Source organism: Haemorhous mexicanus, chromosome 1 (genome assembly GCF_027477595.1).
Source record: "Haemorhous mexicanus isolate bHaeMex1 chromosome 1, bHaeMex1.pri, whole genome shotgun sequence".
Lineage (NCBI taxonomy): Eukaryota > Metazoa > Chordata > Aves > Passeriformes > Fringillidae > Haemorhous > Haemorhous mexicanus.
In genome coordinates, this window is record NC_082341.1 from 4,767,286 (window position 1) to 4,785,788 (window position 18,503).

At 50.2% G+C, this 18,503-nt stretch overlaps 1 protein-coding gene and 1 long non-coding RNA gene across 4 annotated transcripts in view; one reads left to right on the forward strand and one right to left on the reverse strand.

Annotated features, from left to right (window-relative positions):
* Nucleotides 1-15,907, reverse strand: part of LOC132323528 (mitogen-activated protein kinase kinase kinase 3-like) — a 79,934-nt gene extending 64,027 nt beyond the window's left edge. For all 3 annotated transcript variants that reach the window (XM_059838839.1, XM_059838848.1, XM_059838830.1), the window contains exon 1: nucleotides 15,755-15,907. The gene's annotated coding sequence lies outside the window, so the exon portion shown is untranslated. The remainder of the gene's footprint in view (nucleotides 1-15,754) is intronic.
* LOC132323545 (uncharacterized) lies at nucleotides 15,019-17,821 on the forward strand. The gene is made up of 3 exons (XR_009485371.1): nucleotides 15,019-15,707; nucleotides 16,994-17,166; nucleotides 17,612-17,821. It is a non-coding gene; the product is annotated as an uncharacterized LOC132323545 (long non-coding RNA).
* Nucleotides 17,822-18,503: the final 682 nt, after the last annotated feature.

An 18,503-nucleotide genomic window follows, 5' to 3' on the forward strand; every position in this document is an offset into this window, starting at 1 on the left:
CATTTCCCCCAGTGCAGGGATCAATAGTCCTGGCAGCCATCCCCCTGCACAGCTTCTCTTTAACGAGCACAGCCTCTCCCCTGCAGCCTGCCTGGCTTCTATTGATCCCAACCAGACTTTCTGATCGACTGCAAAGCCCAGGGCTCAGCACTAATTGACCACTCTCTGCTCTCTCAGCAGCCACCTGGTTGATTTGCTCCTTCTCTGTGGGCAAGAAGCACAAACTCCACAGCACATGGGGAGACCAGGACCCCAACAGCCACCACAGATTTTGGCAGGTCCTCTCGTTGCTCGTGCCACTCTTCACTGTTCTAAGTGCTCATTTAGAAGGGAATGTTCTTTGGCATCAGAGGGTTTCTGTAGGTGTAGCTGGCATCAGGGTTTCCCTCTGAGTGCACAGAGAACTCTCTGAGGACAGGATTTTGCCCTGTGGAAGGGAAAATGATGCAGGACAGTGCTCTCCCCTAGCTGCAGATCTTCATCCTCACAGGCAGGGCTGTGTAAATAATCCTGGCTCAGCTTCACCTGGGGAGGTGAATGTTGAGGCTTGCAGGAGGTGAGGATCCTTTAGACTTGGTGACTTCAGTGCCCAGTTTGAAAACTTGGATTTAGGCACAGAGGGGCTGAGGTGGGCTTTGGGGTGTAATCAGGGTGTCTGCAAATTGGTTCATCTCCACCAGCTGCTGGGGGAGGTGGTTCTGCCATGCAACTCTGGATTGAGATCTCTCCAGTGGCAGAAGGCAGAGCTCAGTGAGGGCTCAGTGGCAAGCAAAGATTAAAAGCCAGCTGTGGTTTTGGGCAGAAGGAGCAGGTTTCTGCACAGCCCCAGGACTGAGCTGCCTCCATGAGCTGCTGGCTCGTGCCTGCCATCAGTGGGGTGGTGATGGGGTTATGACACAAGCACGTGGGGCAGCTTCCACAGAGGCTTTGTTCTCCCTGTCCTCTGGACTTGCAGTACCACATGAACTCAAGTGCCCTTGCCTTCACAGTAAAAAATGAGCCATCTACAGAGCAGGAAGCAGACTGTGAGCACACAGCCATGGGCTCACAGAACCTTCCAGCCTGCAGAGCACACACACTGCCCAAAGCTCAGAGCCCTCAGGGCCACCCAGGTCTGCCCTGCCTCTCCTGCCAGCCCTTCCCCACCCAATTTTCCCAAAGCTGTGGTTCTGCAGAGCCTGAGCACAGCCTGTTGCTTGCTGCAGCGCACACAAGGCAGCTGCTTCTTCTCCAGAAGAGTTGCCCAAGCTGTGCCATCACCCAGGGCTCCCCCAGTGCAAGGCAGCAGCTTCCTGCTGCTGCACTCCCTCTGCTTCATTCCCCAAGCCTGGTGGAGGGAAGGAAAGATGATGACCCTGAGGAAAAGGTGGGTCTTGCCTCTAAACCCAGCTCAGGGCATTGCAGAACTTGAGACGGACAGCATGACAGCTCACCAAGGCCAAGAGCAGTCTGCAGGGGAGGCAGGGGGATGAGTAATTTCCTCTCCTACCACGTCCAGCCTGGTGTGGAGCAATGGAAAGTCACTGTGAGCATTTTGTCCAGCTCAGAGAAAGTCTGACCTGGAGACTTTCAGAAAAGAGAAGCCCATCACCCTTGAGAGACCATGAGCCATCAAGGCAGCTGTACAACACCTCTGAACTGGCAGACCAGCTGCTCAGCTGCTCCAAAATCAGGTCACTTATTAGGCACAGTGGGGAAGCAGTCAACTACTTTTAGAAGAAAGCTCTGGAGAAATACAGTTCAGCTCAATATCGATTCCCACGGCTGCGTTACAGACAGACAGAATTAATTTCCAGGATGGAAAGAAACATATGCCTGTGTATCAAAACAAAATACAGAAGCCTTTCCAGTCCTCTGGCTGCATTTCAATGCAAACCAGAAGGCTGTCGTGATAGAAAGATTTCAGTTTTCTAATTAATCCTCCCTGCTGAGAGTTTAATGCTGCTAATTGATGAGGAGAGGTGGTGTCCAGACAGAGCTTGCAATTCCTTTTTACATCTTTAGGCCAAGCTCTCTCTAAATTAAATCATAATAAGGCAGATTTGTTCCCTGTGTGCACTGTGCCCTGCTCCAGCTCCCTCCTCCCTAGGAGATGTCTGGTGGAGGAGGGAAGGGAGGCAAAGCCCATGTCAGAGCTCTTTACAAGTGTTGGAAGTTTTCCTGGAAAACGTCATCTGTGATACTGTCACTTCCACAGGACAAGCCAAGAGAAAGACCAGTGGTGCCAGGGACACTGCCTGTACCACAAAACAGCCTCCATGGATCTGGGAGAGCTTCTCCCCCTGCAACTGCTCAGCCAAGAGATGTCCCATAACACTTCCAAAAAACACACAAAATGTACTGTGGTGTCAGGAAATGGATCATCAGAACAGCCCCTGAAGCCCAACCAAGTGCCACCAGCAGCAGAGGAAGGCTGGCTGCTCACCTGCAGCACAGAACAGCTCTCATCCTTAACCCTAAATATTGATCTCACACTGGTGTTGACCTCTGGAGCCAGCAAAGTGATCCGAAGTGCAAAAACCAACAGTCTCAGTAGGAGAAGGCAGTTCAGCACATGCCTGGATAGGAAATTCCTGCTCCCATTCCCTACAGGAGTACATGCTCCACTCCTTCCCTGATCACAATCTGTCCCTTTGCTCTCAACACTCAGCAATTCCAACCCAAGTGCTCCGAGCTGCAGTTGGGGAATGAGAAATAAAATCCAACCCACATTCACTGTGCTGTGGTTACTGAGCAGTAACAAACCAAGCAATGCTGATGGTCCCCAAGCTCTGGCCTGACACTCCAGCACTGCTCTGTTTGTCATGGCAATAGCATTTCCACCTGCACCTCTCTGACATCTCCTCTGGGAGCCTTTGCTGTAGATCATGGCCAGCAGAGCCCAGGCCAGCTGTGCAGAGGTCCAGCTGGCTGACCTCTCCTTTCCAAAAGGTTTCTATTTTTTCCCCCCTTATTATTATTAGTATTCAAGCCACCTACTCCATCATAAATATCAAGTAAAATTAGCTTATTCCTAGAATACTATAAAAAGACAAGCTCATGCCTGCACAAACTGACAGCAAGTTAATGGGAAGGCTCCAAACATGCCAAGAATGTCAAGTCGAGAGCTTTTGGCCCTTTTACCACAAAATCCTATTGCTGCAAGCAACAATTGCAACTGTGCAGGTTGAGTCAGGTGTGTGCAGAGTCCCTCACCTGCACAGGCTGCCTGCAGCTCCTCCTCAGTGCCCTGAGCAAACCCCTCCTGTCTGCCCAGCAGCCTATTAATAAATATACACCAGGGAGAAAAGCTGCACGCCAGCAGGGAGGTGGGTGAGATGATCTAACAGGACCTTTTCCATCTCTTTTCTGCTTAGTCACAGGATAAACATCTCCCACGTTGTAGAGGAACACGCTGGCTCTGCCTGCCTGCCTGTGGTGGGAGAGTTGCCCTCTGAAGAGGTTTTGTTTTCCAGATGTTCACAGAATCAGGGAATGGCTCTGGTGGGAAGGGAGCTCTGGAGCTCTGGAGATGCTGAAGGAGGCTCACCTAGAGCAGGTTGTACAGGATCATGTCCAGGCAGGTTTTGAATACTCCAGAGACAGCTAGCAGGGCTCACCCAAGGCAAGTTACACAACAGAGGACTTGCATGAGCCTGGCTCTCACCTTCAGTGAGCTCTGAGGCACCCAAGCAAGTCCCCCAATTCCTGTCCCACAGCCACGAGCAGCACAGGACCCTCATTTCTGTACCATCAGAACTCTGCTCTGAGCTCTCAAGCCTGCTCCTGTCCAAGATGGAAGAGCACTTCATTTACTTTTGCAAAAGGCAGGTTGGCAAGAGCACAGTCAGCAAACATCCAGCCTCCTGTGACAGACTGTCAGAAAAAAGCTCAAAAAACCCAAACCACCCCAGAAAAGGAAATGCAAGGAACCAAAGGGTTTGGGGAGAAGAGGCTCCAGTGCAGCTGAGGTGTTTAGGTTTACATGGCAATTTCCATTGGCATTGATTCATGCCCCAACAGCAGCAAGGCTCTCTCTTGGTTTTAAAATGCCTGAAGAGTGCAAGGCTTCCACAAGAGACCATCCTCACACACAACCCAGAGAGCACCTGAGAGCCTCAAGGCCACAGATCTGCAAATTTCACCATGCAAGGAGAAAAATATTTCACCATATAAATGATAAAAATGACCCCACACTATTAAAAAACAAAAACCACAAAAACAAACAAACAAAAAAACCACAAAAAAAAAATCAAAAGCCACAAAGCCTAAATATCTCTTGCAACAAGATGGACATCGAGGGATGGGGCAGCTGGGAGTAGAAGGTTTTGCTTCATTTTCTGCTGAACAATGGGATAACCCTGAGCATTGCAAATTCTCAGAGGATTCTGTGTTTTTCATAAGAACCTTGTTCCTGGAGTCACATGATTACATCAGAATCCACACTTCCCCTTTTGTTTTTTGTCACAAAGAAGTATTTGCAGATGTCAAATGTTGAAGAAGTATAAATCATGCCTGAAATGCTCAACTTGAAGGAATAGAAAAATCTGCTTTAAAATAAATAAATCTGTATTTTTTGGAGGAAAGAATGTGATCCAGAATTGCTTTTCACCAATACTATACACTGGAAACCTTAGACTGGACAGGGAATGACTTAATTTTGGGGAGAGGTGGGTTCCTTCAACATCTCCATCTGTAAGTTAGAGATCAAAAAATAGAGCTTTCACAGCAACACCTGCCTAGAAATTAGGCAGCTCCTTTGGGGTACCCTGATACTGGCTTTCCTAGTAAAAAGAACATTATGCACTGAGGGACAATAACAAGGCACAGCAGTATAAAAACCAATAAAATAATAATACAGCAGAATGTCTTTCCAAATTTTGTTCCCACTTCTTTTATCCAGCACTAAGCAGGGTAAAGCCATGGAATTCAGCTATGCCAGCTCACCTGCTGGCATTCCCTGCTCACCAACACCACCAGATTCACAGCTGCTGGTGGATCTTGCCCAGCAGAAATTTACCTTATGGTAAAGATTAGTCTATAAATAAGGACCTGACCTTCTGAAAAAGCCTGTGCTGGATCTCACAGAGCTCATCCCGTGGTCTTGCTGAGCCTGGAGCAGTGTCACCGTGGCACTACATGGCATGAAGTTTATTTTTTTGAACTGGCCACCAGTTCAGAAAAATAAACTCTGGCCACATGTTCAAATACTCACAAGCACCACAAAGAGCAGGAGACCTCAGGTCATGTTTATTTCCTATTTTTGCATGGAACAAAACAATTAAGATCTAGAAGAAGTGTGGTGTGCTAGGCCATGCATTATATACATGCATATAAATAATATAAATAATTAAATACATTAAATATCCTTGGAAAAATGAGGGTAAAGATTACACTTCTGGTTAAATCAGTGGTTTTTTATCCATTCTGTCCAAACTAACTACCAAAGATGCAGAGAAATTCAGAGGTGGAGGAGAACACGAAGGGCCTGAGCAGTTGTGGAGCTCACAGCAGCTCCTGGCACAGGATGCTTGGGCAGGCAGCAGCCCTGAGCCAGCCCTGGGGTGGCATCCATCACCCTCCCTGGAGCTCAGCCGTGCCATTCCTCGAGCTCCAGGGCTTTGCTTTTCATCAGCTTCACAGAGACAGCAGCAGGGCAGCTCCTCCTGCTCGCTGGCACAGAGCAAGGAAAGCTCAGAGCAAGTGTGAAAAATGTGTGTTTTATGATTGGCTTTTTGCAAATATTAAAACGAATATTTTATGTGTTGTGTTAGAAAGTTTTGCTGTATTAATTCTCTTAAGTAGTGTGTAAAATATAGTTTTAGGTTATAACATAAGGTTAAAATAGAAACTTTGCTATGTAGGAGACTTTTTTTTAATACAGCAACGACTCACACTGAGATAGCAGCCACAGGACAACTCAATCTTTCAGAGAAAGAGAATTTATTACTCCATTATCAGGAGAAACAAACTTCTTCCTGCCTTGCTCAGGCAGACTGACACCGTCAGGATTCAGAGGAAGAAGTTGACACTGCCCAGACAGAATCCTGTGTTTGAATGGAATTTATGCATCATGGATGAGGTGTATGAGTATGCAATATTCATTGTTATTGTTTTTAAGGGTTAATCCTCTGTAACATGGGTCCTTTTTTGGGCTTATGTTGCCCAGAAAAGGTGCCCAGACTGTCTGTAACTCTTTGTTTCTATTGTCTCATACTGTCTTAATTCAAATTGTCCAAGTTACTATTACTCTAATTGTATTACTATTTTTATAACCATTTTATTACTATTAAACTTTTAAAATTTTAAAAACAAATGGTTGGCATATTTCACAGCAAGGAAAGCTCCTGGCAAGGGAAGCTCCAGGCAAAGCTCTGGGTTCCTGCATGGTCTCAGCCCAGCTCCCAGGGCAGGGAGCACAAACCTGTTCAGTCACATTGCTCCTGCTCAGCCCTGGCCCAGGGCCAGGCCACTGAGCTGCTGTTCCCAGCACAGATCTGCAGCTCCAGCCCCCAGCACACACTTCTGCCTGCCCTGGCTGCAGAACCAAGCCCAGCCAAGCTCCAGCACAGACCATGCCCAGCATCAGAGGCTGGTTCACAGCTATCAAATTCCTGATCTGGCCACCGTGGCTGCACAGTGTGGAACACACCAAGCCCTGCAAAGGATGGGCACACCAACCCCACAGCACCACAGATCTCCCTATACAAACAATTCCCTTCTGCCTGCCCAGGATTTCCCCTCCCTTCTGTCTGTGTCCTCTCAGGTGGCTGCAAACAGTGGCTGGGCTTGGGAAGTGTGAAAAATACCTATTTCATGATTGGCTTTTCACAAATATTAAAATGAATATTATATGTGTTGTGTTGGAAAGTAATTCTGTATTCATTCTCTAAAATAGTGTGTTAAATATAGTTTTAGGTTATAACCCTAGGTTAAACCTATAGTTTGGGTTTAAAAGGTTAAAACAGAAACTATGCTATGTAGGATACTTTTTTCTAAAGGAAGGACTCACACTGAGACAGTAGTCACAGGACACCTAAATCTTTCAGAGAAAGAGAGTTTTTGCCCCATTATCAGGAGAAATGAACTTCTTTTGGAAGTGGAAGTGCATGGAATTTATGCATCATGTATGAGATGCATGAATATGCAACAGGCTGTTGTTTTTAAGGGTTAATCCTCTGTGGCTTCTGCCAGCCCTGCAAAGGATGGGCACACCAAACCCACAGCACCACAAATCTCCCTATCCAAACAATTCCCTTCTATCTGCCCAGGATTTCCCCTCCCTTCTCTCTGTCTGCTCTCAGGTGGCTGGGCTTGGGAAGGATTACCACAGAGGCTGCTGCAGCCTTGCTGCAGAGGTGTCAGAACACCTGGGGACCTCCTGCCCTCTGAAGCTGTCACAGGGCTCTCATTCTCTTCTGGTTAATGCTTAACTTGCTGGACTTGGTTCTCAAGGATGTCTGTGCTGCTGCTTTTGAACCACACAGGAAGAAAACAAAGTGAATCCAGGGTCTACACATAAATAAATAAATATTTTTAAAATAATAATCAGATTGACCAAACACTAAAACACCTCTTGCTAAAACTCTGCTCTGCTGCATCATCAAAGTCCCAAATTTAAGCAAACACAGTCAAAAAAAAAAAAAGATGAAATTACAGTTTTGATTGTAGAATTTCCTTTGCACCTCCTTCTCCTTCCCCAGAAAGATTTGCTCTAAAAGGAAAATACCACTCATCATGTTTCTATCCTTTCTTATTTAAGAGGAGAACCGCAGCCTACAGCTCTGTAATATTATCAGCACCTTTCCCCTTTTTACACCAAACCACAACTAAATGAAACATGCTACAAAAACCAAACAGACATAGAAGTTAAAGGTCCTTTTTTTTTTTTTTTTCATCCCCTTTTTAAAACGAAGCAAGTACTTTCTGAGCTGAGCTCTGAAAACCAGATCACACATACAAAGAAACCAGTTTGGAAATCCCCCTCCCTCCACCCCCACTGCTATTTGCTAAGGAAACCAGATGCCCAGAGCCAGCCAAAAAATTATCTCAGCCATTCTTAAGAGAGCCTACAGTGCATTTTCATGAGTCATGGAAAGCAACAACTCGTTGCTTTGGTAATGCTAGGTAAGCAACTGATCATCCATCCCCAAGCAGACCTCCAGCAGTAAGTCAAAGAGCAGTGCCTGTCTTGACAGATTAAGATTACGTCAGAGGCAGCCCCAAAACAGAGCTCTGCAGCAAGGCACCCTGCAGGAGGCTTTATGGGACACAAGTTGTCCCCCATGAAACCATTTAGCACAGCCTTCAGCAGCCAGGATCCCCCATGGTCCTGACCCAGGGCGCTGTCAGGGCTCCACAGGCAGCAAGTGGAGAGGGAAGCAGGGATTGGCAAGAATCCTCTTTGGGCTGGAGACATTCCTGCAGGGGCACCACTCCTGTACATGGCCATGAAGGTGGTGATGTCCTGTGAAGCAGCCCAGAGTCCTTCAACTATACTTGTCCAAGGTTTTGGAAATCCAGCCCAAGATGGGTCAGGGAGGTGGTCAGATCCCCATGCACCAAGGGGAGATCCTGTTCAGCACACCCCATGTTCTTCCACAAGCATTTCCCACTGTCACCAGCTCCTGGTGACTCCCACAGCAACCACAGAGCCACTGCTGCCTGGGAAGCTCCCACAGGGGTGAGACACCAAACTGCACCTCTCTGGCAACACCTGGTGTGAAAGACAAATCAACTTCCCAAGTGATGATGAACCAGGTACAGGAAGCCTTGCTCCATCTCATCAAACCTCAGCACACCACACCTCCTCCCTGGGACAGCCCCACTGGGTTCCTGAAAGGGAAGCTCTCCAGCCCAGGATTTCCTGGACACAGACTAAGACTAGAACTAGCTCATTCTCATCCAGAGATGAAGACAGTCACAATCTTCAGCACCTTTTGTGCTCAGTCCAAAAGCCAATTGTGAAAACACATCCTCAGCCCTTACAGGCTCACACCAGATTTTATTCACACCTGTAATGCTGGAGGTGAAGTTGCTGAAATATTGCAATGATTAAACAAACATTTTCTCTCTTTTTCTTGTGTCATCAGCCAGATGTGTTGTGCATGTCTTTAACATTTCAGTTTCCTGGGAAGAGCACAGTGGAGAGTCTCAGTAAGCATCACCAATCCAAACAAAAATAGGCAAAAAACAGGCATGCCTCCTCAAATCCTTCTTTCCAGCCATGTCACAAGAGGAGCAAGCAGACCTCAGCCTAAGCCACCAGAGAAGCAGACCCAGCCAGCCAGCAAGGCCACCAGGAGCCATCCCAGCAGCAAGCTGAGGACAGGAGTGGGACAGAGCCCACTCTGTGCTGTGTGGTTCCCCACCCAGGGAGCTCTGATAGTCCTGCCAGCCCCAACACCCAGCAGATGTCAGCAGGGCTTCCCTTGGCTGCCTCTGCCAGGGGAGGAGCAGCTCCTGGGCCTTAACGGGAGCCAAGTGCAGAGCTCTCCAGTGCAAAACCAAGAAATTAACCTGACAGGACCTGACAGGATTTGTCCCACCATGAACTCTACCAAGGCACTTCAGCCATGGCCACCATGGAGAAGGAACACAGGGAGAGCACTGAAATGATGCCTTTCCCAAACATTTTCCCTCTGGCACAGCACAGCTCAGGAGCAGCTCAAATGCATCCTGCAACAACATCCAGAGCTGGACCTTGACCCTTTCAGTAAAAGCAATGATGTAATAAGCTAAGCACAGCTCTGTTTATCTCTTTTACTTGCTACCAGCAGCATCCAAAGAGAAATAACTGGAATATCTTGCATATTTCTCTAATGACTTTTGCTATTCTGTTAGCACCAGCACTGAGGGACGAAGACCAAGGAGCAGCAAAGCAGTGGTTTATTAACCACGAGGTGCTGAGGTTTCCCAAAAGCCACTCTCCAAGAGGAAATTGACAGAAGGAATCCAGTAGAATAAACCAAAGCTGTAGTTTTGTGCTGAAAGGCAAGCAGAAGGCATTGAGGCTGCAGTATGAACACTTTCCACTAGCAAGGAGAGCTCTCCAGGAGCTTGGGTCAGCCTGGTATGTTAATTGAAGGATGCTTCATCAAACAAGCCCTGCTCCACAGCTCCACACTACACCAGTGCACAGATCAGTCTCAACAAGAGGAAGCCCCAATCTCTGATCTGGGTTATTCATCACTTACACACTCCCAAACCTCTCTGTCCCACAGACCCAGCTCACACACACAGCACATATTCCAGCCACATACTCCCACAGCATGGTGATTTCAGGGTTATCACCCCTCTGTAGGTATCATCAGCCCCCATCTGCATCACCCAGCTGTAGACAACAGTGTTATCAGCTGCCCTCTGCAATGACACTGCACTGACCCTGCAAAAGAGGGACAGTTCCCCCCAGGGCACTCCCCAGGCAGTGACTGAGAGGAAGAGGAGAGAGGCTGAAAGGAAGAAGGTATTCGAGAGAGAGTTTAGAGAGTTTCTCTGCATGCATTCTCACCTGTTCTGCCCTGTGATAACAAGTCTCACACCTTCTCCCCAAACAACCTTTCCTTATCAAATCACTGCCCCATGCAGGGGATGCTCCAACCTTTAAATTTGTATCTGGGCAAGATATCACTGTTACTAAGAGCTGGTGAGAGCCAGATGTGCCCATCACCCTCCATCCATCACCCATCTGCAGAATCCTCATGGCTTGGGATAGAGCACTCCTGTGGCCACCTCACACAGTAAAAGGTGCAGACAGCCCACTGTGAAGAATTTAGGATCTGCTAAATTCTTCTGGGCTCTTATTTACCATGGATGGCACTGCCCTATTCCCAGTTCACAACTAGACTGTGATGATTTGACTTCTGCTCAGTACAAAAGTCCCAAAAACAAGAGTTTGCAGCTCAAAAGTATTGAGCAGTCTAAGTAATCCACCATGCTCATCACAAGGGACTTCCGTGCACATCCCTAGAATGGAACAGTTCCATTGAAAGGGATCAACAGTGATCATCTAGTCCTGACCAGGTCTGCAGGACAAGGACAACCCCAACTAGGACAGACCTCATCAGATGTGCCAAAGCAGCAGCATCCTCCTCTGACCCTCTGCACCAGTTCAACACAGGGTTCACTCTTACACACAGTATCTGTGCTAAGGACAGTCATCTGCAAAGTTTTCAATATTTCCTTGGGGATTTGGGAGCACCTGAAAGCCACTGTGCAGGACACACTTGCATGTGGACAAGGCAAACATAAGCATGCTGAAACAGGAGCGCTCAAAGCATTGCAGGGGCCACACAGCACTGATGGATTTAAGGCGTTCCTACCTCCATCACAAAGACTTCTTATCTCACAAATTACTTTCCCAAAGCAACGGTACAAAGTCTTTTTCTCCATCTGAATCACCCAGCTATCAATCAGATGACTTTCTGTCACTTGGCCACATGCCTATTGCAGAGCCTTCCAATCCACCCACCCGGGGCTATTTTTTTTTTAAGCAATTTGGTGTTTAATGGCCACCTGAACGCTTGACCCATCCTCCCCCACCCCAGGACCTGGTGTGAGCACACGCTGTTTGCACAGCAGCCCACGCAGGAGCTTGGCCAGCTCCTTCCAGGATCTGCTGGAGCCGCTGGGCACGGCAGCTCTGCCAGCCGGACTTTGGCCCAGGCAGCTTCGGAGCCAAGGCTGGCTCAGCTCCACCCTGGCTCTCTGCTCTTACAGCTCCTTCTCCCTGGGCTGCACAGTCACTTCCCAGAGTGCAGAGGATAAAATCAGACAGGCTCTTGCAGAAGTGACAATTAGTTCTGCATAAAATGGTGGCCAGCCTGGGGTTTTAACAGAGAGCAGCACCCACCACAGGTTTTCAATAATTCTGAGCCACTTCATCTCCACTAATATTTATATTAGGATCTTCCAGCATAGAAAAAAGGTGCTTGGGGATTGAATTTGGGAGCTGAATCCCCTCTTCTAGAGGGGACAGGTATACCCTTCACCTTTGACCTCTAAATGACTCAGAAAGCCCAGGTCAAACCCGCTGGACTCCCTTCACAGACATTCCAGGTGCCCTGGGAACAGAAGCTGGCACCTGAGACCAGACACAGCAATGGCATGCAATGCTGTGTCCCCATCTCTGGTCACAGAGACAGGGAGGTAGAGCTGCAAAGCTCCCCATCATGGCCAGGCTGATGCTGCTTCTTCCACCACCCTGCTCTCAGCCTGGCCCCAAGCCCTGTGGCTCCAGGGGAACATCCTGGAACAAATCCCCACTGCCAAAACAGAGCAGAGAGCCAGGAACCCCCTGCCTGCAGCCCCTCTAGAGTGTTCTTCCCATGCTCCTCATGCCCATGCAACAGGTCTGCTGCAGGGAACAGCTCCTCAGGGCCTTTCCAGAGCAAAGCATTGGTTTTTAAAGGAGATCTTAGCTTTTAATTTGTGTCATTAAAGATAAACTGAGACAGACTGGTTGGATCATAGAATCTGTAAGGCAGGAAAAGACCTCTGACATCACTGAGTCCAGTCATTAACTCAGCACTGCCAAGTCCACCTCTAAACCATGTCCCCAAGTGCCACATCTGCACTGGTTTTGCACACTTCCAGGGATGGTGATTCCACCACTTCCCTGGGCAGCCTGTTCCAATGCCTGACCACCCTTTTGATTTGGGCACCAGCAGCATTTTAGTGACTAACGGGAAAACTACTTGGCTAGACCAGATCAGAACTGCAGGGACAGACAGAAAACAAACAAAAATGCCCCCATATCCACACTCCTGCATGCTCACCTGCACCTTCACACACAGAAAACCCCTTATCTTGCCTGTCTGATGCTCTCCACAGCACTGACCACATCAGATGAAGGCTCCTGCCACATGGGATATGGGGCCAGCCTGCAGAGAGAGCGTGGTTCAAGCACAACTGAGATGACATTCACCACCTTTGCATCTCACACTGCACTCAGCAAAGGCAGAAAAGGTGCCAGAAAGAAATGCTGAACTGCCCTGGCCTGTGGGAAAGGGGACCTTCTCCTTGGAAGGACTCACTAAAAACATCTGGTCACCCATTTCTCCTTGTGGAGCTTAAATAGCTAAATAAATAAAGCCTGGGGATTGAGGGTGAACCTGCCAGGTTCAGTATCACAGGGCCATCTAAAGCTTTTCCCCCCTGTCTGGGGAAATAATAAAAATAAAAAAGTTTAAATCCATATTCCACTTGTTATGGCTCCACACTGCATTTTCCATCTCCCCAGTACACAGCTGACATTCTGCACATTTCTGTGCACACTGTGCTTGGCCTGTGCTCTGTGCAAAGAGGGGAGTGGAAGGGACTGAGCCCAGCAGCCTCCTGCTATCATCAGGCATCAGTGAGCACCATCTCTGTCTCCCACAGCTCCTCACTGCAGGATCCAGCCTGGAAAGAACTCAGCCACCTCCTGTGAAAGGCTGGCACGTGGCATGCGTGTCCCTGTCCTGTGCTGCATCTCAGGATCTAAGGAGTCCAGAGATTTGCAGAGGGATGAAATGTGCTTCCTTAGGCCAGATGAACTGCACAGGTTAAACTGGAGTTAGATCTGTCTTTTTTTTTCAGATGATTTCCTTAGTCTGGAGAGCCAAGACAGACTCCAAGCAATCACTGCCTCTTTTCTTCTACGGGCACTCCAAAGCCAGCCTGTCTTCCCCGAGCAGTCTAATAAAAGATATCCCTTCTAACAGAAAAGCCTGACTCACTTCCCTCTAGCCTCGACCAGCAGGTCTCCAACAGCAGGGCCAGATCCACCAGAACAGAAGATGCTGCCAGCCCTCGCGCTCGTTCCCACGTCCATCTGGGAGAGCGGGGCTGGAAGCACATCACTTTCCATGCTGCAGCAGCACACTCCATCCCACGGCTCTGCCAGGGAGCCAGACACACCATGGGAGCCTCACCAGGCGTCTTCCCGACGGGAAAATTCACAGAGCATCAAGTCCAAGCTGCAGGAGAAAATCACGAAGCATCACAGAGCAACGGGAACATTCCGGACGGGACGGAGCCGCTGCTCTGGCCGCCACGAGTGCTGGCTTTTCACGCCGGAGTCGCTTCGTCTGGGTGAAAATCCAGACCACATCTCTCTGTGTGAGAACACTTCCCTCCCAGGCTCTGACAGCCTCCAAAAAAATAAATGCATTGCCCATCAGCACACGTTGACATGGCAGAGCTGCGGGTTTCTGGTGGAGATTAAGGACCCGTGGAAAAAATTGCGGCACCAAAACGCGTTCACACGAGGAAGGTACAAAAGGTCCTTTACATCCACATCCCACCAGGCTGGCAGCCCGTCCAGCCTCACGTCCTGCCTCAACAGAGGAGCTTTTACAAGCTGCAAAACCTTCCCAGGGCAAAGGCTGTGCCCAGCTGTGGAGTTCTGCTCTGATCTGCAGAAGCCCTGGGAAACCTTGAATCCCTGTTTATAATTAATGTCAAATTAGGGGTTCTGGAAATTGGACCATCTGACACAGGCAGAGCAAAGCCCTAAATGCAACTGATCTCATGCACACCTGAGGAGCTGCTTCCAAGAGCTGCACTCCATGCACAAATCCTGCATAGAGCTACGTCAAACTGCACATACCAGACTAGAAATAAATCCAGAAGGTGTCACAGAATGAATGGTTGGGGAGAATTTCTGTCTCACCAAAGTGAAATAGCTTGACCCTGGAAATCGCTGGGATCACTTAAGCCCTGCACAATTCCCAAGCCTCCAAATCTCAAGTGAGCCAGGTGTTTTTGTTTCATGCACCAGCAACACATGCAAGACCCTTCCCCGAACCAGGAGCAGGTCCACTCCTAAAAACTCTAGATTACAAGACAGGAATTGAAGAGGAGAATTAAAGGAGCAGCCGAGGGAGAAGCCTCTCTCTGGGCTGGGTCAGGGCCAGCAAGAGCTGCACTTGGCCACCGTGCACGACCTACCCAGCTGGTCCACGGCTCCCACCTCTGCTCCGCTCCTCCCCGCACAGCCACGGAGGGCAGAGGTTTGATGCCGGCAGCACAAATCCTTCCTGAGCATCATCCAGGCTCGTGGCACAGCCCCAAGGCAGCCGCTCGCTCCGTCCAGGTGGAAATCCAGCTCTCCCAGAAATCCAGCTCTCCCAGCTCCGCCGGCCACTCGCAGCATCCGGGACGGGCTTCGGGTCCGTGCCCGCCGCGGAGCCTTCATCCCCGCGCTCATCCCATCCTCACCGCTCCGGACAGACGGTGCAGGGAGAGCTCTGCAGGAGAGTGAGGGATGGCCAAGAACCCCCGCATCTCCCTGGATGCTTTCCAGGGAGCCGGCACCCAAGTGACCACATCCAGAAACCGCTGGCTCCAGACGCCAGTGCATCCCAAAACGGGTATTGGAGTCTAATCCCGGCGCTCGCCGTCAGCAGCTGCAGCTGGGACAGGCACCCAGGCAAGAACCTGGGGAAAACAGCGACCCGAGAGCAGCAGCACAAGGCGGGGGTGTGCGGGGAGCCCCGGGGAAGGGCAGTCCTTCAATCCGCTCCGCACCCACGGACACGGCCACCCGCGCCCTCCTCCTGGGGAGCGCACTTGGGGACCCCCCGCTTCCCCCGCCCGGCTCCCCAGACACAGCCGCAGGGACAAGCTCCCACTTGCAAGACTACAAAGGAAGGAAGAAAAACCCACGGAAGCCAGACCCGGCTGCAAAACTCTCGGTCACGGCTGCAGACAGTAAAATAATTAACAGAACGAAACTATTCACGGAGGTGAGGAGCCAGCGCCCGCGGAAAGGGGGGATTGAGGACGAACTTACCGGGGTCACCCTCAGAGGGACATGCGCGGCCACCCGGTGCTAGTATCACCGCCTCGGGTCCCAGCGGCTGGCGCGGCTCCGCACAGCTCGGCTCGGCTCGGCACCGCTCGGCTGGAGCTCGCTGGGGCGGCGCACAAAAGCGGGAGGAAGCGGTGACGCGCGGAGCCGCCGCGGCCAATGGGACGGGCATGGGGACGGGGGCGGACCGGCCTCGCCAGCCACCGACCGAGCGGGGCCGCGCCGTGCCCCGCCTCTGGGGGGCGACACTCGGGGCTCCGAGCCCCGGGGCAGCTCCGAAACCCTGGGGCAGTTCCGACCCCCGCGGCGGCTCCGAAACCCGGGGGGTTCCGAACCCGGGGTGGTTCCGAGCCCTGCCGAGCTCCGGACCTCGCGTGGGTTCCGATCCGCGGTGCAGTTGAGGCCCCCGGGCGGGTTCGCAGCCCGGACGCCCCGTCCCGCAGCCCCGCTCGGTGCCGGTGGTGCTTCCCTGGCCCTGCAGGTGGGATTGGAGCCGGTGGGACTCGAGGTGAGCTCTGAGCCATGGGGCAGTTCCGACCCTCGGGGCCGCTCCAGCTCCTGGGCACCAGCTCCAGTTCGGACACCCGGGGCAGTTCCGAATGCGGGGGCAGCTCCGACCCCAGGGTAGCTCCCACCCCCGGGCTGTCTCCCACCCCGATGATGCCCCATCCCTCAGCGCCGCTCGGTCCAGGTGCAGTGTCCCATGCTCCCGCAGGTCGTATCAGCCCTGGTGAGACACCGGTTGTGCTTTCAAGAAGGATGGAATATGACCTCAACGCTCCACCTGAGGTTCTCCTACCTTCGGGAAAAACGAGGCTGGGTGCGAGCTGTCCTACCTAGGGCTGACACAAAAAAAAAAAAAAAAATCAGGAGATGATGAGAAACAGGGGTGAAACCCTTTGATTCTGGGATGAGGCTTCATCAGCTGGAATGCTGGTGAAGATGGTGGTATCTTGCTGCAGCAGGGTAGCCTTCTGCAGGGCCCAGCGTTCTCCACACAGCTGGGATTGCTCTGATAACTTGGTTTGCGTTTGCCTCTTGGGGGTAATTAAAGTCAAACTGAGCCATAGTTAAGACCAAAGAGCTTTAGACTGTTCCTGAGTCACAGCTTGCTTTCCAGAAAAGCTCAGGGCTCCCTGGGCAGTTCCCTGGGAAGGTATAGAAGCCTCTGGGCTGTTCTGATCTACACCCACTGTCCCAAATCTCTTTTGTGTGTCCAAGTTCCTTTGGGCTTGACTCTCTGTGTGGAAGGAGCCAACAATGGCATAGAAGCAAAATTACCCCTAAAAAGGGCCGAGAGGCTGAAAAACAGATGGAAGTGGGAGCTGAGTTATGTACCAGATATCCCTCAGACTGGTGGGAAAGAGAGAAAATTCATGCAGACAATGGAAAAAGTAAGTAAGAATATTTCTCTGATTATTTCCTTGTTTCCCCATTTAGTAAATGTGTTATGGAGAGGAAGAGGAACAAAGTAAATGCAAGATTTTGGTGGGGGAGAAAAAAAAAAAATGGGCTGGATGCTAAAACCAGCCCCATTCCCCTGAAGTTTTTAAGGAGTTACTGCTGCAAGAAAGTTTGAGCCATTGCCTATAAAGGCAATAGAAACCCCAACCAGGGACCCCTCCTGAGAGATTCAGATCTCACATCCTCGTATACAATCGCGTGACCTATGAATAAAATCCATAGAAACCGATTCTGTATATCCCAAATAACTGCACATGGCTCCAGCCCAAACCGCTCCGGCTTCCCTCACTCCATAAATGATTTTACTAGGGCCAGTCGTGATCTTGATGTAATTGAATAGGTTTCACTCTTTTCTCTCTCCCTCCCCCTCCCCAGAATATTTGTGCAGCTTACAGAGACTCGTCCAGGGGGACTGAGCTGTTGCTGGAAGGAACCTCTGACTCCAGCTTGCCTCATCCATTCGGGAAGCAGCGTGAGTGGAGCCTAAGCCACCTGGCTCTGGGAAGGAGGGTGCTTTTCTCTGCACCTTCTCTCTAACTCTTAACAGCTTTTAATAAAATTCTGGCAACTTGGCACATTTGAAAAGTTGGCTGCTGCCCATCGGGGATGTATGTCATGAATTCTTGTGCTGCAGATGCCTTTCTGGAATAAATCACATGTGTTTACCTTGGGAACCAGGCACAGGACCCCAGGACTTGAGGTTCAAGTATTACAAGGCACTAAAGCGACAAGCAGCTCCTTTAAAAACCTGCTTTTAATGGGAATTGATTCTGCACACTCCAATTACTGCTGAAAGCTGTAATTCTTCAAGCATCTCTTCTTCCCTGAATGTGTTTGGTGGCCCAGGAATCCTTCTAGGGGGGATTTCAATTCTAGGGTGTCCCTGAACAATATAAGGATTCTGCTGTGTGTCAAGGCTGTTTCCACTGATGTGAACAGCACTCTGCTGATGGGTGTGCTGAGGACCTGCCCCTGGGTTCTGCCGGCTCCAGTCACTCTTGGAAACATTTCCAAAGCCTGGAGGAAGGATGGGCAGAGGTGTGTGGCTCTGTGCAGAGTTTCAGGTGTTTTACAGATGCTGGCTGCCAGTTTCTGGAGAGGAGAGGGCACAGTGGAGAGTGGCCAACCCCAGTGTCACAGGCAGTGGCTGTCGTGACTCTGTACGTGACATTAAACAGGTGTGGGCTGCTCTGTGTCCCTGAGGACAACAGGTGTGGCACACCTTGTACCCACAGAGCCAAACTCTCTCTTCTTTTCCAAACACTGT